Source organism: Ailuropoda melanoleuca, chromosome X (genome assembly GCF_002007445.2).
Source record: "Ailuropoda melanoleuca isolate Jingjing chromosome X, ASM200744v2, whole genome shotgun sequence".
In the NCBI taxonomy this organism is placed as follows: domain Eukaryota; kingdom Metazoa; phylum Chordata; class Mammalia; order Carnivora; family Ursidae; genus Ailuropoda; species Ailuropoda melanoleuca.
The window spans coordinates 51,323,598-51,348,498 of record NC_048238.1 but is presented as its reverse complement, the minus strand read 5'-3'; the positions used below and the strand labels follow the sequence as shown (position 1 = coordinate 51,348,498).

General features: G+C 36.9%; 1 protein-coding gene and 1 pseudogene across 5 annotated transcripts in view; both read right to left on the bottom strand.

Moving 5' to 3' along the window:
• EDA (ectodysplasin A) overlaps positions 1-24,901 on the bottom strand; it is a 407,351-nt gene that overhangs the window by 303,778 nt on the left and 78,672 nt on the right. The gene's annotated exons all lie outside the window — the stretch shown is intronic.
• Positions 2,253-3,657, bottom strand: LOC105237074 (annotated as a pseudogene).

Below are 24,901 nucleotides of genomic sequence, written 5' to 3'. Positions count from 1 at the left end.
AGTGAAATAAGTCAAGCAGAGGAAGACAATTATATGGTTTCTCTCATCTATGGAACATAAGAACTAGGAAGGTTGGTAGGGGAAGAAAGGGATAAAGAAAGGGGGTAATCAGAGGGTGGAGTGAAGCAGGAGAGACTTGGGCTCTGAGAAACAAACTGAGGGCTTCGGAGGGGAGGGGTGTGGGGGAATGGGATAGGCTGGTGATGGGTAGTAAGGAGGGCATGTATTGCATGGTGCACTGGGTGTTATACGCAACTAATGAATCATCAAACTTTACATCAAAAACCAGGGATGTACTGTATGGTGACTAACATAATATAATAAAAAATATTTAAAAAATAGAATACAGTGTTTCAATACTTATGTACAACACTCAGTGCTCATCACAAAGTGCAGTACTTAATCCCCATCACCAATTTAAACCATATACGCCCCACCCACCTCCCCTCTTGTAACCATCAGTTTTTTCTGTGTAGTTAAGAGTCTGTCTCTTGGTTTTCCTCTCTTTTATTCCCTCTATGTTCATTTGTTTTATTCTTAAATTCCACATATGAATGAAATCATAGGGTATTTGTCATTCTCTGACTTATTTCACTTAGCATAATACTTTTTAACTCTATCCATGTCATTGCAAATGGCAAGATCTCTTTCTTTTTTATGGCCGAGTAATATTCCATCGCATTGTATTGCATACACAATGAGTGTATTCCATTGTACAGTTCCATTGTATTCCCTTGTATGTGTATGTGTGTATGTATGTACACACATATACCACTTCTTCTTTATCCATTCATCAGTTGATGGATATTTCGGTTCTTTCCATAATTTGGCTACTGTTGATAATGCTGATATAAACATTGGGGCACATGTATCCCTTTGAATCAGTATTTTTGTATCCTTTGGGTAAATACCTAGTAGTTCAATTGCTGGATCATAGGGTAGCTCTATTTTTAAAGTTGAGGAACCTCCGTACTGTTTTCAAGAGTAGCTGCACCAGTTTGCATTCCTACCAACAGTGTAAGAGGGTTCCCCTTTCTCCACATCCTTGCCAACACCTGTTGTTTCTTGTGTTACTAATTTTAGTCATTCTGACTGGTGTGAGGTGATACCTCATTGTAGTTTTGACTTGTATTTCCCTGATGGTAAGTGACGACCTGCATCTTTTCATGTGTCTGTTGGCCACCTATATGTCTTCTTTGCAAAAATGTCTATTCATGTCTTCTGCCCATTTTTTAACTGGACTATTTGTTTTTTGGGTGTTGAGTTTTGTAAGTTCTTTATATATTTTGGGTACTAACCCTTAATCAGATATGTCATTAGCAATATCTTCATCTATTCCATAGGTTGCCTTTTAGTTTTGTTGATTGCTCCTTTGCTGTGCAGAAGCTTTTTATTTTGATGAAGTCCCAATAGCTCATTTTTGCTTTTGTTTCCCTTGCCTCAGGCGACATGTCTAGAAAGAAGTTGCTATGGCTGATGTCAAAGAGGTTACTGCCTGTGTTCTCTCCTAGGATTTTTGTGGTTTCAGGTCTCACATTTAGGTCTTTAATCCATTTTGAATCTATTTTTGCATATGGTCTAATAGAGTGGTCCAGTTTCATCCTAAATGGGGAAAAACTGAGAGCTTTTCCTCTATGGTCAGGAACAAGACAGGGATATCCACTCTCACCACTGTTATTTAACATAGTACTAGAAATCCTAGCCTCAGCAATCAGACAACAAAAAGAAATAAAAGGCATCCAAATTAACAAGGAAGAAGTAAAACTCACTATTTGTAGAACTATTTGTAGATGACGTGGTACTCTGTGTAGAAAACCCAAAAGACTCCACTAAAAACTGCTAGAACTGATCAACAAATTCAGTAAAGCTGTAGGATACAAAATCAACATACAAAAATCTGTTGCATTTCTATACACCAATATGAAGCAGCAAAAAGAGAAATCAAGGAATCATTGCCACTTACAGTTGCACCAAAAACCATAAATACCTAGGAATAAACCTAACCAGAGAGGTGAAAGACCTATACTCTGAAAACTATAGGACACTGATGAAAGAAATTGAAGAGGATCCAAAGAAATGAAAAAATACTCTGTGCTTATTGACTAGAGAAAAAATATTGTTAAATGTCCATATAACCCAAAGCAATCTACACATTTAACGCAATTCCTATCAAAATACCTACAGCGTTTTTCACAGAGCTAGAACAAACAATCCTAAAATTTGTATAGAATTTTTTTTCATTTAAAAATTATTTAGAACACATAAAATGAGGCAACATTCATTCTTTCTTCTTCCATTGTGAGGTCTTTTGGTGGTTCTTCCACTGTTGCACTTTTGCTCTCTGAGCCAGTGTTACTATCACTGGTTCCTTCCTCTGCCATACTGTCCACCCCCTCCTGCCTGCTCTACTTGTCTTCAGGACAATGCCTTCTTCACCATTCTGTTGGCTTTCTGTTGCTTCTTCAAGGTGTCTCTCCTCTGTCTCCAATGGGATGATCTTGTTGTCTTTCTTCTTGGCCTTACTAGCACCTTGCTTTTCCTCCAGAACCATGCTGCTCTGACTGCATTCAGCTTGCTCTGCTGCCTCTTTCTCCCTTTCCTCTTGTCTTTTGAGAGCTTGTTCCTCTGCCTTTGCAATTTCAGGGGCAATTTTTTTTCCATATCCACTTCCACTTTCAGACTATACAACCTTTTAAGTTCATTGTTAAGTGAATCTGTGCTTTTCACGAATTTCCTCTACTTTTCCTGGTGTTGCTCTACTTGAAGAAGTTCTGCTTCTAGTTTTTACTGATGAACCATTAAGAACTGGACCTGTCCTTTGAGGACCTGCATTCTAGATGTTGTGACAACTGACCGAACATCTGGCACCACACCAAAAGGATTTCAATGATGATGAGGTGGTTTCTCTGAAAATGGGTGGTGGCTGTGTGCTTCGCTGAAAAGCTATCACTGTAATCATCTGGATCTTCAGCAGGCTGAATATTCATGTAAGGTTCTCCTTTCTCCATGCAAGTCTGTCTCTGTAGACTTTCTTCCTCTAGAGCAGCTTCTGCATGACTTTTTGCATTTATGTAAGCAAGGTATGTGGGGGAGTTATGATAGGCCTTCATGGATTAACTGTACTCTATCTTTTCTGCTTCATATTTATTTAAATATTCTTGTTTTTCTTCATCAGTGAGATCCTGCCACATGCTACCAATAATCTTGCCAATCTCCCAGAAGTTTAGGTCAGGATTGGAAGCTTTTACTTGGTCCCAGACCTTTCTGCTGCACCTCATGTAGGGCATCAATGATTTATCTGGTGGCTTTTGGGGTTTTGGAATCATAATAACAGAGGATGCCACAACCTGGCTGTTGGTGCCTGGGTTACCTCCCAGCCTGTAGTTGTAGGCAAGATGACTGTATGGATTGTATCCCACAAACCCTGGCATGCTGAGCATTTGTGTTGCAGGAGCTGGGTTGGGAGGTAGGACATAAGATGGACTGTTTGACATTTTGAAAGATTAAGTTCTCAGTTCCTTAGGAATGAATCTGAGACATCTTGGGCAGAAAAAGTGTCCACAGCTCTGGCCTTATTTTCCCAACATCTTTATCCATTCATCTATCCAAGGACACGTGAGATGCTTTCATATCCTGGCTATTATAAATAATGCTGCAATAAATATAGGGGTGCATATATCTTTTTGAATAAGTATTTTCATTTTCTTTGGGCAAATGCCTAGTAATGGAATTACTGGATTATACGGTAATCTTATTTTTTAATTTTTTGAAGAAACTCCATACTGTTTTTCACAGTGGCTGCACCAATTTGCATTTCTACCATCAGTACATGAGGGTTCCTTTTTTCCCCACATCCTTGCCAAAACTTTTTATTTCTTGTCTTTTTGATACTAACCATTTTGACAGGTGTGAGGTGATATCTCATTGTGATTTTGATTTGCAATTCCCTGATGATTAGTGATGTTGAACACCTTTTCTTGTGTCTGTTTGCCATCTCCATGTCTTCTTTAGAAAAATGTCTATTCAGGTCCTCTGCCCATTTTTTAATCAGATTATTTTCGGGTTTTTTGGTGTTGAGTTATATAAGTTCTTTATATACTTTGAATATTAATGCCTTATCCAATATATCATTTGCAGATATCTTTTTCCATCAATAAGTTTCCTTTTCATTTTGTTGATGGTTTCCTTTGCTGTGCAAAACCTTTTTATTTTGGTGTAGTCCCAATAGTTTATTTTTACTTTGGTTTCCCCTGCTTGAGAATACATGTCTAGAAAAATGTTGCTGGGCTGATGTCAAAGAAGTTACTGCCTCTGTTTTCTTCTAGGAGCTTTATAGTTTCAGGCCTCACATTTAGGTCCTTAAACCATTTTGAGTTTCTTTCTTTCTTTTCTTTTCTTTTTTTTTTACATGTAGCTGTCCAGTTTTCCCAGCACCATTTATTGAAGAGACTTTTTCCCATTGGATATTCTTGCCTCCTTTGTTGTATAGTAACCAACCATATAAGCATTGGTTTATTTTATTAAATTCTGGACTCTCAATTCTGTTCCATTGAGGAATCAGTGATTTTTTTAAAAAAAGATTTATTTATTTGAGAGAGAGAGAACAAGTGGGAAGGGCAGAGGGAGAGGGAGGGAGAATCTCAAGCAGACTCTGCACTGACCATGTGGCAGGGCTCAATATCATGACACTGAGATCACAACCTGAGCCAAAACCAAGAGTCAGTTGCTTAACTGCCTGCACCACCCAGGCACCCCAATGATTTTTTTAATTGAGAAAATTTGATGAAATAAAAAGTTGGCTCTTTGAAAGGATGAATATAAATGATAAACCTCTGGCTATACAAACCAAGAAAAAAAAAAGAAGGAGGAAACAATCTGAGAAAAAAGAAGGAAGAAACAAATTGCCAATATGAGAAATGAACGTGGGATTAACACGACAACCCTGCAGACGTTAAAAAGACAGAAAGGGGATACTATGAACAACTCTATGCCCATAAATTTGACACGGAGTTGGATTAGACCAATTCTCTGAAAGATTCAAAATAACAAAAGCCATTCAAGAAGAAATAGGTAACTTGAACAGTTCTATATCTCCTAAAGAAATTTAATTTATAGTTATAAACCTTCCAACAAAGAAAACACAAGGTTGGCATGGTTTTACTGGAAAATTCTTCTAAAAAGTTAAAGAAGAATTAAAGAATAATAAACTTAACTAACTTAAATGATCAATTTGATGAAGTTTGACATATATCACTATCTTCCCAGATTAAAAGAAGAAAATTTATATCTGGGAGTTAATACATGTTCAGTAGCACTACCTTACATAAAGCAATAAAGTGGGTATGCTAAGTGTCATAAATATTTTTCATCATGGTCCACTGATCAAAAGTCACAAAACATAGACCCTTTCTTTCACTAAAGCACTCACAACATGGGGCAAGTTCCCTTTCCAACAACACACACACATTTTGAGCATCTATCGAGTACACAAGACTTAACTAAAGTTCTTGCCTCCAAATAACTAACAGTATAGTTAGGAAAGTAAAACTTACAGTATCAAATGAGGCCCCAGAGAGGTATGGTTTAAGGGTTTGAAGTTTGGATAGGATTTAAAAAACAAGAAGATAATGTTAGCTACTTCCATTCACAAAGTAGTAAGACAATATGCTTGCTATCTCCCAAACCTCCCAAACCTCAAGAGCTCATTCTTACAGTCTTGTCTTGGTAAATGCCTGGAATGCCCTTTGTCCTCTTTTTCACCAAGTCATAACCCTTCAAGCTTTGAAAATGTTCCTCAAGGCTCTTCTTCAGGATTGATTCATTAATTAATTCATTTGCTCATTGAGAAATATTTATCAAGCACCTAATATATCTAGGTACTGTGGATACAGGAGCAAACAACAAAATCCCCTCTCTAAAAGAACTATGTCATTTTAAGGGGAGAACATACAATAAACAAATAAATGGAAAAAAAGTAAAGTAGTGGATAAATGATATGAAGAAAAATAAAGAAAGGACATTAAACAAGGGTGGTGTGCAGGAGATTTTTGTATGCTTTAAAGGGGGTCTGGAAGGATATTTGTGATTTGAAAAAGACCCAAAAGAAGTGAGGAAGAAAAACCATATGGTGCCTACCTGTGGAGGTGGAGAAAGATATTCCAGACAGAAGGATCAGAAAGTACAGAGACCCCAAGTCATCCTTGGCATGTTTGATACTAACAGTAAGGCGTGGTGTGGTAGAAAATATGGTCAAAAAGGTAGCTTTATTTAAGCCATATTGAGGACTGTTTAGATAAAAAGCCAATGGGAGCAGAACAGCAACATGATTTGGTATGTTTTAAAAGGACCATATGGCTGTTTTGTAGAGATTAGAATAAAATAGGGTGCAAGGGTGGAAGCAGAAAGATCAGTTATGAGAGTACTGAAATAATCGAGTTCAGAGATAATGGTGGTTTATATCAGGATGGCAGAACTGGAGAGGATGAGGAGCAGTGTGGATATATTTAAAATTCTGAGCTGATAGAATTGCTAAGGGATTGGCTGTGGGGTGTGCGAGAAAGAGAACTAGGGTATAAATGCTCGAAGAATGTCCTTTTGTAGGCAAGAGATGATGGAATCTAGTGCATAAGTGTATGGGTTGGGGGCGCCTGGGTGGCACAGTGGTTAAGTGTCTGCCCTCGGCTCAGGGCGTGATCCCGGCGTTATGGGATCAAGCCCCACATCAGGCTCTTCCGCTATGAGCCTGCTTCTTCCTCTCCCACTCCCCCTGCTTGTGTTCCCTCTCTCGCTGGCTGTCTCTATCTCTGTCGAATAAATAAATAAAATCTTTTAAAAAAATAAGTGTATGGGTTGACTTTAGATAAAAGGATATACAGTTTATAGTAACAGGAGAGAAGATAGAGAAAATAGAGATGCAAGTAGGTGAGTAGGTGTGGAAGTAGGAACTTTTGGAGTTTCACAACTGATTGCTTTATCTTTTCTCAGTGAAAGGAGAAATGTGGAACTGAGAGTAAAGAGGAAAGATGTGATGAAGATTTAATGAGTGAAAAGAGGCCAGGAAATAGTCATCCAAGGAGATATCCTGACCAAACTGATTTAGATCCAGTTACTCACTTTACCAAATCCTAGGACCTCCACATCAATTTCCACCCAGCCCGATTCCTTTTTACTAAGTAGATGTTCAACTCTGCTCTCTATTTGCTCTGATTCCTTCAATAAATCCTCATCCAATGAGGTACTCTATGGTTTACTAGAAAGAGAATAATAGAGATAAACTACCCACTCCATTGTGAGGAGAAACTTCCACACCAAGAGGTATGGCTCTATAACACCTCTTAAATCTGGGCTCTTCTCTCCATCTGCACTGTCACTGCCCTAGTTCAGGCCTTCATCATTTCTCACTTGGGCTTTTGCACCAGCCTCCTAACTCATCTCTTGAACTTTCTCCTTACCTCTCTCCAGTCCATCGTCCACACCACTGCTGATATATAAATTTATTCAACTCCCCTTCATTATTATCCTTCTCCTTTTCTCTTTAAGGACCTGCAAAATTTTCCAGCTGAATCTATCACTCCATCCCCTTCTCTTGCCTCACAGCCTATACCCTAGCCATGCATCCCTGAATATATCAAATCCTTCAATTCCCCTGTGCCCCTGTACATCCTGTTTCCTCTACCTGAAATGCATATCTGCCCTTTCTCAACAAGGTATTTTTACTAATCATTAGAGACATAACTCAAATGTCAACTTCTCAGTGGCACCACATGCAGAGGTGACCTCTTTTCTGTGCTTACATGCCTCCCCCATAGCACTTATCTCACTATATCAGAAGTATTTATGTATCTAACTTCCCCACTAGATATATTATTCATCTTTTATCACAAGCACTTAGCACAGTGCCTGGCACATAGTATATCAACAAATGCTTATTGAATGAGTTGATTGTAGAGTCAAAGAGATTAGAAACAGCAATAAAACGAAAATATAAGTTGATAGATGAAATACAAATAAAAATTCCTTAACACATCCAAACAATATATATTTCTATAAAATGTTTTAGGAATAGAAAAAAAAAACAGAAAATCTCAGCAATCTTAAAGAAGAAGACTTAACTTTTGACAAAGATGATAAAACAAGACCTGACAGAATAATACATAGCATAGAAAACACCCCTCTTTTTTCACCAAGTATGCACAACAACAGACGGAGTAAGTTTTTATTCTGAAGTGTTTTTAAGGCAGATATTGACTCTAGAAAACAAGTTATCTGTAGACTTCTGCTCAGAATAGTAGAAATTTCCCAAGGTTTTATATATTATGCACAGTAAGAACAAATGTTGTCATATGTGTGGTCCTGCAGTTTACAAAGCACTTTCACATGTATTGTCTCATTTAATTCTCACAACAATCCTGTCAGGTAGATTTTATTGTCCTCCTTTTACAGATGAAGAAACTATGGCTCAGAGAATCACTAATTCCACATCATATAGTAAAAGAGTTATAGGTAGAGCTAGGATTCTAAGCCACCTCTGTCTGACTGTGAATCTATTATTCACTATACAGGCTGAGTTGATGTTTTCGTGGCTTCCCAAGAAGTAAACCAAAGTGAAGCCAATGAATTGTTGATGTGTTTTTTTGTACTTTCTGTCTTTTCTTTCTCTTGATTCATCAGCCTGAATATTTTCTACTGACCTAGAAAACCTCAGAATATGGAGATAGAATCTTTACAGAAGTAATTACATTAAAGTGAGGTCACTAGGGTAGGCCCCAATCCAATATGACTGGTATTCTAATAAAAAGGAGTAAATATGGACAAAGAGATACACATAGAATGGAGACAGTGTGAAGAGACATAGGACAAAGATGACCATCTACAAGCCATGAGAGACACCTGGAATAGATCCTTCACTAATGGTCCCCAGAAAGAGTCAACGTTGCCAATACCTTGATTTCTGACTTCTAGCATCCAAAAAGTAGGAGACAATAAACTTCTGTTGTTTAAGCCACCCAGTCTGTAGTACTTAGTTATGGCAGTCCTAGCAAACTCATACTGGTAAGCCTAGTAATTTTTGATTAAATGCCAGACATTGCATATTAAAAGTTGGAGGAGCTCTGGATGATATTATCTTCCTTCAGAGAAGATTTACTTTTGTTCCTGCCAGGTGATGAAGGACAGATCACCTTAATCCTGCCTGAGATTGAGCTGATTCAAAGCTGTGTTTTACTCTTTGTGAGGGATGGCATTTTTGTAGTTTATCCTTTCTCTTGGAGTTTAGCCCTTTGGGGATCCCAAATGAAAACCTGAGGTAATTACCAGTGTCCCTCCTCTTTGGCAGGCTCTAAACTCCAATTCTGACTCTCCAGCATTGTGAAACTTGCTGAAAGCCCTGCTTAGCTACTCAGATTTGTATCTGCCACTTTCTGCTTAATTTCTCAACTTCTTTGCCCTGTACCACTTAGAAATCAGCAAATGATACAAGGGGAAGGTTGTGTAAAATATTTGACTAAATTTATTGTAATTTCTTTCTCTGCATCTTAGACCCTCAAGTCCTGATTATCATGATAGCCCTGAACTCCAATTTTTGTCTCTACAGCTCTGTGAGATGCTAAAACCTCTGCTCAGCCTTTTTGTCTCTTAATTACTACTTTCAGATTGCCTTCTCAGTCTCTCTACCTATACCACTTACATTGGTAAATGCCTTGAAAGGAAATATCACTCAGAATGTTGTGCCCACCTCAATAAATCTCTCCTCTCTGGGATTTAGACCTCTTATTGCTTTGGTAGCTTTCTGATGCTTTCAAACAAGTATTTTATAATTTTATCCAGCTTTTCTTTTTTTTTTTTTAAAGATTTTTTTTTTATTCGACAGAGATAGAGACAGCCAGCGAGAGAGGGAACACAAGCAGGGGGAGTGGGAGAGGAAGAAGCAGGCTCATAGCAGAAGAGCCTGATGTGGGGCTCGATCCCAGAACACTGGGATCACGCCCTGAGCCGAAGGCAGACGCTTAACTGCTGTGCCACCCAGGCGCCCCTATCCAGCTTTTCTAGTTCTTTCTGAGGGATAGTTAGTCTGACACAATTTAGTCTCTCAAAGTCAGAAGCACAAGTCCCCATTTCCATGGTTTCTAATTCCATTGATATGCCTGTCCTTGGTTCATCCATCCATTCATTCATTCCAACATGTATTAAGCACATGGTAGATGTCAATAACTCTGCAAGACTCTGGGAAAACAAAAAAGTCCTGTCTTTAAGAAACTCACAGTAAAATCATTGGGGGTGAGACTACAAACATAAATAGTGAAAATACAATGCTGAAGTGTTTAAAACTAGAGGTGTATGGAAGATGCTATAAAGAAGAAATGAAAGTAACTATCTTCTTCTGGTGCAGGAATCAAAAAGTTATCACAGAATAGAAGATATTTGGGGTAGGTCAAGAATATGCCAGGTGAATGAAGAGTGGAAGTGAGAGAAGAAAGGCACTTTGAGAGGCGATAATATTATATGAGTAAAGGTATGGCAGTAAGCATGGGAAATTACAGTTAGTTTGGTACTATTGGAACTAGATGAGTGATAGGGTGTGGTAGAACATAAAGGAGGAAATGCAGGCAGAGTTCTGATTGTGGAGGGCTCTGTCTCTGCCCTAAAAGTTATTATTTAGGCAGTGTATGGATAATGACATTCCCAGAGGTAGAAATCTACCACATGTTCAGCAGATTCATGGAGAATTCAACAACAGAAATTTAAGACTTCTCCAGTCAATGGCTTATAAATTCAAAGGCAGTATTGTCATGCTTAAGCAATGTAGTAGGATTACTAAGCAATAAAGTCAAGTCTTTGAGTCACCTGACTAGTTGATAAGGAAAAAAAAAATCTAAAACACTATATAGTAAATACTATGTGGCCAAGAATTGAAATGATTTGAGTTTTATTTCCTAAGCATATAAACTCAGTTACCTATTAGAAAATTCAACAAACAACAAGAGTTCTAATTTTTCAGAGGCTATTTGTCAACATGTGCCTTTAATGACATTGCCATCAAATGGCAATCTGTTAAATGCCTACTTATTTGTGAGGCTGAATACCCAGTAAGGAGTTTTCCCTTGGATTTTAAGAATCTAAGATGCCAGACAACACAGATAACTATCCCACAAAGATACCAAGACAGCAGTATAAAAACACTGAACATCTACATAAGCTGACAAGAAGAAGTGTTTACATGATCTATGCCTCAGGGCGCTGTCACTTCTGTGACACTCAGGTCAACAGAGTTTAATTGAAGAAGATGTGATTTCTAGCTCTTGCAGGCTGACAGCAGAGAAAGGGTTTGGCAGACAAAGGAGAGGGCATTTTTCCAGAAACATGGTACAATGTGGAAACAGTCTAAGCAAGAGGATCCTGCATAAAGAAGCAGCCAGATTATGTTTCTCTAAGAAAAGGAAAGTCATGGATTGGGCTAAAGGAAGAGATGAGGAAAGAGACGTGGGTCATGAAAGCACAGAGAGGGCTCATCCTCATTTCAGGCCCAAGGGCTCAATCTATATTTTTGCTGGCCAGTTATAATTCTGTAACTTAACATAAAGCATACCCAACCACTACTAATCAATCCTTTACCACCCCCCCCGAAAGGCCTCAACAACTCTCTACAAGCATTTGAACAAAACACATCTAGCAATTAATTCACCAATGAAACATCACTGAGAAAGTATAGTACCTAGCCACTGCATACCACCATTTCATGACAGCAAGAAGGAAAATACTAGATCTTGTGCCATTTCAATTAGGTTTCTGATATCAGAATCTAAATATCCAAGTTAGAATTTGGTGATAATATCAGTGCTGGCCCTCAAAAACAATCTAAAACATTCAAAGGTTAGAGTTAGCAAGACCATAGTTCCAAGCATCTCCAAAAGACTAACAACAATTTGGATTCCTATTCTTGCCAGGGGAGGAAGAGGGGAGCTAAAAATATAGGTGGAAGAAAGCAGGAAAGGTTGAATCCCTGAAGAAAACTCACATCCTTAAGATTACATAATACTGCTCCGAAGTAACTGAACTGCAGCAGAAAAATTTCAAACACATTCCAACATGCCTCTAATTAAGATAGTTTTGGGAGGTTCCAGAATTATAGCTATCAAACGTGAAACCTAAAGAATTTACCAAGATTAAAAAGATTACCAACTTTAACTCAGGAAAAAACACACTGGAAAAAACAGGTTAGTTGGAATATACTCATAACAATGACAATTTGTTGACCTTTATACAATTGCTACAACATTTTAGATACAATTGTTAGTGATAAACACCTGAATTACAATAGGGTAGACACTGTGACAAATATAAAATCAGATATGATTCTTGTTCAGAGAGTTCAAATTAATTATCTGATAAACTATATATTTCACCAGAAAAGTATGCAAATATACTATAACCATAAACTTATTTTAAAATACAGCAAGAAATTCAGGTAGGACATACGATAATGTGAAATGTCTAACAAGCAAGAATTTTTGTAGCATGTAGAAGCAAGCTGGGTACTCACATGAGGTATGTATTTTGAAATGTTTATGGATGGTTAACCAGAAAGGCTAATTTAACACCTACACATCAATTGCATAGAGACAGAGCTGTGAAATACTTGCATTTACTACTCAGTAAGAGGACCATCACAGCACTGGCTTAAGAATGCCAGTTGTAATTAAATTAGATGAAATTTCACAATATAAAGGATATGCAATCTCCTTCCCTGAGAACTTTAATTTACATAGACTGACTGGAAGGCTCTCAAAAATGAAATTCTGACTATAAAACTGCAAAGAAGGAGAAAACACTAAGTATCAAATGAGATAGCTGTCAAAAGTTTTTTTATAATCTTGGATTTTAAAAATGTATAACAATAGCAATAGCATTTATTGAGTATTTACTCTGTGTTAGGAACAGTGCTACATGCTTAGTGTGTATTATCTCATGTAATCCTCGGAACAATCCTATAAAGTAGTAGTATTACTTTATAGATGAGGAAATAAAAGCTCAGAGGTTAAATAACCAATTTCAAATCACACATCTAAAAAAAAGTAGAGGTAAGATTCAAACACAAATCTCAAGTTGGCAAAACACTAAAAAAGCTAATGTTCAGAATACCAAGTCTTAGACAGAGATATATTCTGAGCATAAGAAAAGGGGATTTCAAATTGCCATCAGAAATGAAAAGAAATTTAATGTTAAGTGACACAGAGAAAGAAAAAAAATTCCTACTTATCTCCATGTATCCTCTGCTAAGAAAATTGGAAGACCAAGAAAGGGCACAACAAATATTAGTAGAAAAAAAATGAAAACAGAGACACAAGAAAAGATTAAGAAGCAGTTGTCCTAGAATAATCACATTCCAGGATACCGGAAAGACCTTGGGCTAAGATTTTCAAACTGCTGTCTAGACAGAATTGTGCATAATGAGAGAGGGACAGAATTCTGGAGAGAGGCAAATGTAGTCTTGATTTAAAAAAAAAGTCATGTTTGCAAACTGGTGAATTTAATCTCAATTCTAAGCAAGTTGAATGTAACACATTATTATAAAGACTTCTGGTATGAGTAGAATGGTATTTTTCCCTACTTCTTCTAGCTAAACACAAGTATAAAACCTGGAAATGGTACAAAAGACAACCAAAGGAGAACTCTGAAGGGTGGTAAGAAGAAACTGAATGGTTTGGGGACACCAGAACTAGAGAACAGTACACCAGGATGTCTTGCATACCTGCACCCAACAGAGAAAGGCCACCCAGACCCCATGTTTCCATATCCTCCACCCTAGTAAGAGTCAGCCCAGGTAGACTCATTCCTCCCCAGAATCAAACAGGAGTATGCCTGAAAACATCACCACTACACAGAATGAACAGGGAGCTAAAGGGGTTCTGGACCCAATTCCAACATGTGGGAAAGGAGGTTGTTTTTATACCAATGATTCTCTAATTCCAGGAGGGTGTCTAAGAATTCAACTTAACTCTGACACTATCTACCCAGAGATAGCATTAGATCCCACAGGTTAAGGGTTTGGTCTCACAAGACTGATCCTTCCCTCACTTCAGATGCCAATAGTAAATTCAGGTTGTCACTTGTGCTTCTGACCAACTAGCTATAGGCCAGAGGTTCTAGTGACCCTCTCCTTGGGTTTGATTAAGTTGCTAGAGCAGTTCACAGAACTCAGAGAAGCATTTTACTTAGTAGATTACTGTTTTATAATAAAAGGATATAACTCAGAAATAGCCAGATGGAAGAGATGCATAGGTCAAGGTATGGGGAAAGGGTGCATAGCTTTCACATCCTTTCTGAGCATGCTAGTCTTCCCATGTCTCTATGTGTTCACCAACCTAAAAGCCCTATGAGCCCTTTCCTTTTTTTTTTTTAGGTTTTTAAAAAATTTGTTTATTTGAGAGAGAGAGAGAGAGAGAGCATGAGAGGGGGGAGGGAAAGAGGAGAGGGAGAAGCAGACTTGCCACTGAGCAGGAAGCCAGAGCAAGGCTGACCAAAGGACCCTGGTATCATGGTCTGAGCCAAAGGCAGATGCTTAACTGACTGAGCCACCCAGGCGCCCCTCCTTTTGGGTTTCTTTGGAAGCTTCTTTACATAGGCATGATTGATTAAATCACTGTCCATAGGTAACTGACTCAACCTCCAGCCCTTCTCCCCTCCCTGGAAATCAAGGGGTGGGACTGAAAGTTCCAACCCTCTAATCATGGCTGCTTCCCCTGGCAACCAGCTCCCACCCTTAGGTGCTTTCCAAAAGTTACCTCATTAACTTAAACCTAGTTGTGGTGAAAAGGGCCTTGTTATAAATAACAAGATATCCATTTCACCTTTATGGCTCTGAAGAAATTTCAGGAACTGAAGACAAGAAACTAAATATTATTACAAAAGATGCTCCCAATGATTGCTCTTGTCACTCAGGAAATTGCAAGGGTTTGGGGAGCTGTGAGCCAGGAACCATAAATGAAGACCTAGTATATATGAGAAATATACTTTAGTCATCTGGGTGACCAAATATGTATTTCTTATAAATCATAATATTACACAATCCTCACCAGAAATAAGTAGCCAGGAGAGGTACTCCTGCACCAAGCCTGAGACTCTCCTTGCCCACACAGAAATACTGAGGCTGGCAGGCAGAGCATACAAGAAAGACCCAGCTATAGCAGGCAGCCTGGTCTGGGAAGCCTCTTTGTCTCTATAGGACCAAAACTCTGTACCCCTACCCAAAGACACTGGGAGGGAAGACAAAACCAGACATAGGACTCAGGTCACAATAAACATCCCAGTTCTAGGAATCTTCTCTGTCTCATAGACCCAATACTCCCCTCCCTTACCCAGAGACATTGGACCAATGTGAGGGTACGGGACATTGGTAGAGGAACCCACTGTGCCCATTCTTCACTCAGGGACATCCAGTGGTAGGCCTGGGGAAACCCCTTCTTTCCCATCAGGAATCACCAACAGGGACCAGTGGGAGCCCAGCAGCACCAGATAAACCAAACCAAACAAAATTATACCACAAAGTCTATGAAAATCAAACAACCATTGGAACCCACAAAAGTAGGCCAAGACTCTCATGCTAAACCTAAACAATTTGGCTTTCTGCTAAAGTAAAAGAATTAAATAGGACCCAGGGTCTCCTAATATGATAGATACACATGTATGTATGATACAGTAAAAAATCACTCATTCTACCAAGAAACAAGAAAATAACAACTTGAAGGAGAAAAGACAATCAATTGAGGCCAGCACTGGGCTGAGTCAGGGGTTAGAATTATTTGACTAGATTTTAAAGCAGCCATCAAAAAAATGCTTCAAAAATCATTTACAAATTTTCTTAAAACAAACGAAAAAACTAGAAAACCTCAACATAGAAATAGAAATTATAAGAAAAGAACCAAATGGAAACTATAGGACTGAAACATAATGAGAGGGAAAAAAAGATCACTAGAGGGCTCGATAGAATAATGGAGATGATAAGGGATAGAATCAGTGAACTTGATGGCATAACAGAATTCACCCAATCTGAACAACAAAGAAAATGTAGAATGGGAAAATATGGAACAGGGCCTCAGATACCTGTGGAAAAATAAAAAAATCCAAAATTTATATCATTGGAGTCCCAGAAAGACAGGTGAAAGGATGTGGGGCTGAAAGAGTATGTGAAGAGATAATGGGTTGAAACTTCCAAAATTTAGTAAAAGACACACATCCAGGAAACTGAACTCTAAACAGGATAAACTCAAGAAAAAAAAAATCCATGCCAGGATACATTGTAATTAAAACTTTGAAAACTAAAGGCCAAAAAAATATTGAAAGCAGAAAGAAAGAAATGACACATTATCTATAGGAAAAAATCAATCCAAAGAAAGACCCAGGGTTTCTATTCTGAAACCACAGAAGCCATAGAAAGTGTCACAATATTTTTCAAGTTCTGAAAGAAAACAACTGTCGTCCATGAATTCTGTATCTGGTGAAACTACCTATCCTTCGGGAGTGAAAGGGAAATAAACATATTTTCATATGAAGAAAAACTGAAAGAATTTACTGCTAGCCAATCTACCCTAAAAGACTGGCCACAAGAAGTTCTTCTTTTCTTCCAAAAGAAGTTCTTTCCTTCACAAAGAAAATGATAAAAGAAGGAAATATGTAACATTAGAAAGGGAAAAGGAATAATGGAAAGAGCAGAAATATAGGTAACAAGAGTAGATTATAAATCTACTAGATTGCATAAATCTTTTCTGGTAATTGAGACAAAAATTATAACACCATCTGACACTTTAGACAATGATATTTAATTATGGGGAAAGTAAAGAGACCTAAATGCAAATAAGGTTTCTAAACTTCACTTGAAGTGGTAAAATGTTACCAGTAGACTGTTAATCACATAGTGTAATACCAGAGCAACCACTACAAAAATTATATAAAGGGATGCACTCAAAGACACTATAAATAAATCAAGCTAGAAGTGTTCAAGTAAGAAGACAAGGAAAACAGAAGAATGAGAATCAAAGAAAACAGACAAAATGGATAATAAAATGGCTGACTTTCTCTCCTGGCTTAGTTCACGTAGCATTATAGTGTCTAGCTCCAACCATGTGGAAATCACTGTATAGTACACTTGAAACTAATATAACATTGTATATTAACTAACTGAAATTTAAATTAAAATTAAAATTAAAAAAATAAAAATGGCAGACTTAGGCTCTATCTATCTATAACCTTAGAGGAGGCAACGTTTATATATATATATAACCTTAGAGGCAAATGGTCTAAATATACTAAATATATACCAAATATACTACATATACTAATAAAAAAACAGAGACTTATACAATGGCTAAAAATACATGACCCAATGATACATTCTTTACAACAAACTCACTTCAGATTCAATAACATAAGTTGAAAATAAAATGGTTGACAAAGATATACCATACAAATATTACTTTATTTTTTGAAAAAGCAAGAATGACTATATTGATATCAGATAAAGTAGATTTCAGAGCAAACAAAATTACTACAAACAGGAATATTACATAATAATAAAGGACCAATCCACCAGGAAGATGTAGCAATCCTGAATGTCTCTACAACAAACAAGAGAACTTCAAAATACATGGAAAAAAAAACTGATAGAACTAAATGGAGAAATAGAAAAACCCGGGATTATAGTTAAGGACTTACATACCCTGCCTTCAGCAAGTTATAGAACTACAAAAGAGAAAATTAACAAGGATATAGAAGATTGGAAAAATACAACCAATAGAATCTAATTTCTGTATATAGAATTCTTCACTTAATAGCAGAATACACATCTTTTTCAAGTGCTCATGAAACAAACCATATCCTGACCCATAAAACAAACTTCTACAAATTTAAAGCAATTAAAATCATACAGTATACTATCTAATCATAATGGAATGAAACTAGAAATCAATAATAGACAATGGAAAATTTCTAAATAACTGGAAATTATAAAACACACTTCTCTATAATCCATGGGTGAAAGTAACACCAAAGGAAATCAAAATTACATAGAAATGAGTGAAAATTAAAAAGTAACATAGCAAAATATTGGATTTAGCAAAAGCAGTGCTGAGAAACAAATTTATAGCACTAAATGCTATCATTAGAAACAAGGAAAGGTCTCAAATTAACAGCCTAAATTCCCACCTCAAGAAACTAGGGGAAAAAAGAGGAAAATAAATGCAGGGGGAGCAAAAGGAAGGAAATAAAGAGCAAATTCAATGAAATTGAGAATAGAAAAATAAAATAGAAAATCAATGAAGCAAAAATCTGAATCTGAAAAAAAATAAAATTGACAAAACTCTAGCAAGACCGACAAAAGTAAAAAGAGAAAAGACACAGATTACCAATGTCAAAAATGAGACAGAGTATATCACTAAAATCCACAGCCTCTACAAAGATAATAAGGAAACGCTATGAATAACTTTATGGTCATAAATTTGACAACTGAGAAGAAACAGGCCAATTCCTCAAAAATCACAAACTACTAAGCCTCAACCAAGATGAAACAGATAATCTGAATAGTCTAACAAACAACAGAAAAATTCAATTTGTAATTTAAAAGTTCCTAGGCAAAGAAAGTTCTGGGCTCAGTTGGATTCACTTGAGAAGCCTGCCAAACATTTAAAGAAGAATTTCAATTTTATGAAATCTCCTTCAGAAAAGCAAAAGAGCAGGTAACACTACCCAACTCATTTCATGAGGCCAATATTATCTTGATACCAAAATCAGACAAAAGACAATACAAAAAAAGAAAATTTGCCAATATTATGAACTTAGATGTAGAACTCCTCATCAAAATATCAACAAATCGAATCCAACAATATATAAAAAGAATTATACACCATGACTAAGTGGGGTTTATTCCAACTATCCAAGGCTGATCCAACGTTCAAAAATCAATCAATATATCAACCATAATCAACATACTGAAGAAGAAAATCATATGATCAAATCAATTGATGCAGAAAAGGTATTTGGTAAAATTCAACACTCACTCATGAAAAAAGAAAACCCTCTCAGCAATTTGGAATAGAAGGGACTTACCTCAATTTGATAAAAATATCTACTGAAATCCTACATCTAACATCATACTTAATGATGAAAGACTGAGTAAGATAAAAACAAGGCAAGGATACCTGCTCTTATACCGTTACTTAGCATAGTACTGGAAGGTGAAAGAAAAGTGTATAGAAGAAAACGATCTCTACGTGTATGTAGAAAGTCCCAATGAAAGTAAGAATACTCCTAAAACCAATAAGTGAGTTCACCAAGGTCACAGTATAGAAGATCAACACACAAATATTCAATTGTTTTTCTGTATACTAACAATGAACATGCAGAAGCCAAAATTAAAAAACAATACCACCTGTGGTATATTATTTTTATAACTGGAAGTTCATACCTCTTAATTCCCTTTACCTATTCCACCCATTTCCCCAATCCCCTCCCCTCTGCAGAGATGAAAAGTATAACACAGGGAATATGGTTAATAATATTGTAATAACGTTGTATGGTGACAGATGGTGACAACACTTATCATGGTGAGCCTTGAGTAATGTACAGAACTGTCAAATCAATAATATTGTACATCTGAAACCAATAAAACATTCTATGTCAACTATACTTAAATAATAAAAAACACAGGGTGCCTGGGTGGCTCAGTCAGTTAAATGGCTGCCTTCTGCTGGGGTCATGATCCTGGGGTCCTGGGATCGAGCCCCTCATCTGGCTCCCTGCTCAGCGGAGAACCTGCTCCTCCCTCTCCCTCTGCCTCTGCCTGCCACCCTGCCTACTTGTGCTATCTCTCTGTCAAATAAATAAATAGAATCTTAAAAAAAAACACAATACCACTTACAATTGTTCTGAAGAAAATGGAATTACTTAGATATATACTTAACAAAGCATGTGCAAGATGAAAATTACAAAATGCTGATTTACAGAAATCAAATACCTAAATAGATGAAGAGATATACTGTGTTTATAGATTAAAAGATGATAAAGATGTTGATTCTCCCCATATTGATTCACAGGTTTATTATAATACCTATCAAAATCCCAGAAAGGATTTTTGTAGACAGGCAAACTTACCCAAAAATTATTTGAAAAGGCACAGGCCCTAGAATAGCTAGAACAACCTTGGAAAAGAACAAAGTGGGATGAATTATTCTAACACATATTAAGGCTTCCTATATAGCTCTTGTAATCGAAACAGTGTGGTATTGTTGGACAAGTAAACATATAGATCCATGTAACAGAATAGAGAACCCAAAAATAGGAATACATAAATATGTTCAACTGATTTTTGACAAAGGTTCAAAATCATTTCAATGGAGAAAGCATAGTCTTTTCAACAAGTGGTGCTGGAACAATGAATATCCATAGGCAAAGATACTAACTTTGACCTAATCTTCATTCCTTATACAAAAATTAACTCAAAATAAATCATAGACTTAAATGTAAAAGTAAAATTATAAAAAGTTTAGGGAAAAAAGATATGATTAAAATCTTTGGGACTTAGGGTTAGGCAAAGAGTTCTTAGACATGACACCAAAAGCATGATCCATAAAAGGAAAAATTGATAAAATGAATCTCACTAAAATTAAAAACTTTTTTCTCTGTGAATACCTCTGTAAACAGATAAAAAGACAAGGTTATAGGCTGGGAGAAAACATCTGCAAACCATATATTTGACAAAGGACATATTTAGATTATATGAAGAATTCTCAAAATTCAACAATAAAAAAACAATCCTCCTAGATAATGAAAAAAGACATGATGCTTATTTTTTATATAATAATATTTTTTATTATATTATGTTAGTCACCATACAGTACATCCCTGGTTTTTGATGTAAAGTTCAATGATTCATTAGTTGCGTATAACACCCAGTGCACCCAGTGCACTTAAAAGACATTTAACCAAAGAGGATGTAAAGATGACAGAGAAGTACATGAAAAAGATGTTCAATATAATTAGCCATTAGGGAAATGAAACTTAAAACCACAATAAGATTATCATTATATACCTATGCAAATAGCGAAAACAAAAAATAGTGATAACACCAAACGCTGTCAAGTACGTGGATAAACAGGATCACTTTCGCATTGCTGATGGGGGTGTAAAATGGTACGGCCACTCTAGAAAACAGTCTGGCAGTTTCTTTAATAAAAAAAAAGTAACTAAATGTACAACTACCAGAGCACCTAGCAGCTGTACTTCTGGCCTTTATCTCAGGAAAATGAAAACATATGTTCATATAAAAACCTGTTCGTGAATGTTCGTTGCAGGCTTATTTGTAATTGCCAAAAATTGGAATCAGCTTTGATGTCCTTCAACAGGTAAACAGTTACACAAACTATGGTACAACCATATCATGGAATACTAGCCAGAGACAGGTACAGGTTTTGTTGGACTTGAAGTATATATAAATTGCAAGATCTTCTTTAAGAAAAATAATACAAAATTATAAATACAAAGTTAGCTATAGGGCCTTGGAAGGGGCACCTGCAAGTGAGGGGTCTTAGAACTTAAGCTTTATTATCTTCATTATAAATCTATCTCTAATCACTGTTGTAGTGCCAGTTCCTAGCACAGTTCCTCATGCATAGTGGGTGTTCCATAAAAATTTACTGAATGAATAATATGGAGTAGCTTAAAAAAGGCCCATATCACCTGAAGCTATAACAACAGACATATATCCAGATGAAGAATGTGATCATCAGGCCTGGTCAAATCACATCTAGAATATTTTTCCTATAAAACATTTTATAGGAAAACAGATATTTTCCAAAAAAACCAAAAGCCTTTTCCAACCCCAGAAAGCCTTGGTTGGAAGCCATGTGCTGTGTCCTTTTTGTTTTGCAGCCTTATCACCTCATTTTATACTGCTCATTTCCTTGTCTATATCTCACAATAGATTTTAAGATCCAGGAAGTCAGGGCCTATGTCTGTCTCTTTCACGGTTACGTTCCTAAATGCTGCCACAGTGGCATTAATATTTGTTTAATGAAGGATAAACCAGAGTACATCCAAACAAAAGTAGCCTAGAAGGAATTTAGTACCATGTTGTTCTCATTCAAATACTTGTTATATACCACACACATTCAAATATAAGATATAGTCCATGCCCTCATGGAGCTCACCACTCAGAGGATCTGTGAAAATATAGCTTTAAAATTATGACAATACAGTGTGGAAAGTGCAACAAAGTAACAAAGGCACAGTTGGAAGATGTTTAGTCTGGAGCAGGTGGAAGATAATTGAAGGGGACACCGTGATTTCTGTCTTCTATCTGAATGGCTGTCAAGTGGAAGAGAGTTTGTGAGTTTGTAGAGGGGAGGCACAGGGTAGCTGACTGTAGTCTTAATTAAGTAAGGAGGACTTTTAATAACAATTAGATCAGCCTGCAAATAACACAGACTATTTCTGGTGAGAGCATAGCTTTCATTACTGACACATTTCAAGCCTAGGATGTCAACCACTTGGTAGAGATGTTGTAAAGGTGATTCACAGAGGAGATGAGGACTTAAGCTAGATGATCTTTACGTCTGTTCTAACACAGAGATTCTCTGATACTTTTGGTCTCTGATCTAGATAAAGGAGGGAAAAAAAATCAATCTTTTCCAATAAGAGTCCTATAATAAATATCTCTGTCCAGCTCTGTCTTAAGTAAAAGAATAGAAATTATGTCTATGTAGTACATGTTAGACTTTAATCTCATCCCCTAAATTCCTTTTTTTGTGATAGTTTGAAATATTGTTATCTATTACAACATATACAAGATGAAGTGAACAGGTTCTTTTGAAGTCATATCTGCCTCAAAGTAGAGCTAATGACAAGCCTCCCCCTTTTTCAGGATGTGAGTAGGAAGAGGTTCTTCCGTTCCCCATTGGAATCTGCCATATTTGAGATAGCACTTATACTCTCAGATGTCTTCAGAAAACCTATATATTATCTCCTCCCTTGTTCCCACCCTGATTATGGAACAGTAAACCTGAGGCTGATTTATTACTTTAAAGCAAGTTATTGTTTTCCCAAAACAGATTTAACAAATTTGTTCCACCTGCTCAATTATGCTCCTGATTACTTCTTGTGCTTTCATTGAAGTTTTAAATTCAAGCCTCAAAGACCATATTCCACACATAAACTCTGAAACATTGCTCCACTTAAATGCTGCTCAAAAGAGTAAAGGCTGTGTGTGTGTTACAAAAATGAGAGCAAGAGAAAAGGTGAATGTGTTTGTTACATTTTCTGGTAAGCAAATTGACTAAGGTCAAACCCCTTCTAATCATAGGTATTAGGTCAATGAGTAAGGGGCAATGGGGGAGAGGGAGAAGGTGGCAGGTTTGACAACCAGTACTCTTTTCTCTGGCTATTAAACCATTCTGACTAATAAACAACAGCTTTTCCACACATGCCAAAATCCATCAGATCTCCAGAGGGTTGGAGTAGGTTGAAGTGAAGAGTGGACCAAATGACTTAATGTACTGGAAAACACTTTATAAATTAAGTGCTAAACATATATTATCAATAATAATTGTAATATTTATTATTATTACTATTCCACCTAGTTCTTACCAAACTTCACTCTATGTCACCAAGCTCTCTCACATAGTACCTGTGGTCATACCTCCTACTTTATCATACCTTCCACTTTCCCACTGTAAATAAACTTCATGAAGACACAACCAGCAACAATTGATGTTTATTAAATGCTTAACACAACTACACTGAGACACACACTTCCTTATCTGATCTTTACAACAATCCTCTGCAGTAGATGCTATAAAATTCATTTTACATAAATGGAAACTGAATCTAAACAAAATTAAGTAATTCAGCTAAGTTCATACAGCTAAGTGGCAAAGCCAGGCTGTTTGATTCCAAAGCACTTGCTTTCCTTGGATTTCTCCATACTCAGAGCACTTGAGAACTATTTCTAATTAACTATTAGAGATAAAAAGAACTATGACTTGAGTGTTCTCTCACATTGGTGATTCACGTCTCACTGCCCCATCTCTTCTAATTTTGCTCCTCTCCAACACTCTTACCATGTCTAATCAAGTTGATTTTCACTTACCATTAAGTGTAATGTCACCTAGTCCTCTCCCTCAGACTTCTTAAAATAGTCATTGGTGCTTTTCTGCTTAAAATTTAAATCATACAAACAACAAATGTTGGAGAGGATGTGTAGAAAGGGGATCCCTCGTACACTGTTGGTGGGGACGCAAATTGGTACAGCCACTTTGCAAAACAGTGTGGAGGTTCCTCAAAAAGCTAAAAATAGAGCTACCCTATTAACCAGCAATTGCACTACTGGGTATTTACCCCAAAGATACAGACGTAGTGAAGAGAAGGGCCATATGCACCCCAATGTTCATAGCAGCATTGTCCACAATAGCTATACTGTGGAAGGAGCCGAGATGCCCTTCAACAGATGAGTGGATTAAGAAGATGTGGCCCATATATACAATGGAATATTACTCAGCCATCAGATAGAATGATTACCAAACATTTGCAGCAACATGGATGGGACGGGAGGAGATTATGCTAAGTGAAATAAGTCAAGCAGAGAAAGACAATTATCATATGGCTTCACTCATTTGTGGAACATAAGGAATAGCAGGGAGATCTGTAGGAGAAGGAAGGGAAGAATGAAGGGGGGGTAAACAGAGGGGGAAATGAACCATGAGAGACTACGGACTCTGGGAAAAAAACTGAGGGTTTTAAGAGGGGAGGTGGTGTGGGGATGGGCTAGCCCAGTGAAGGGTATGAAGGAGGACACATATTGCACGGAGCACTGCATGTTACGCAAACAATGAATCATGGAACACTACATCAAAAACTAATG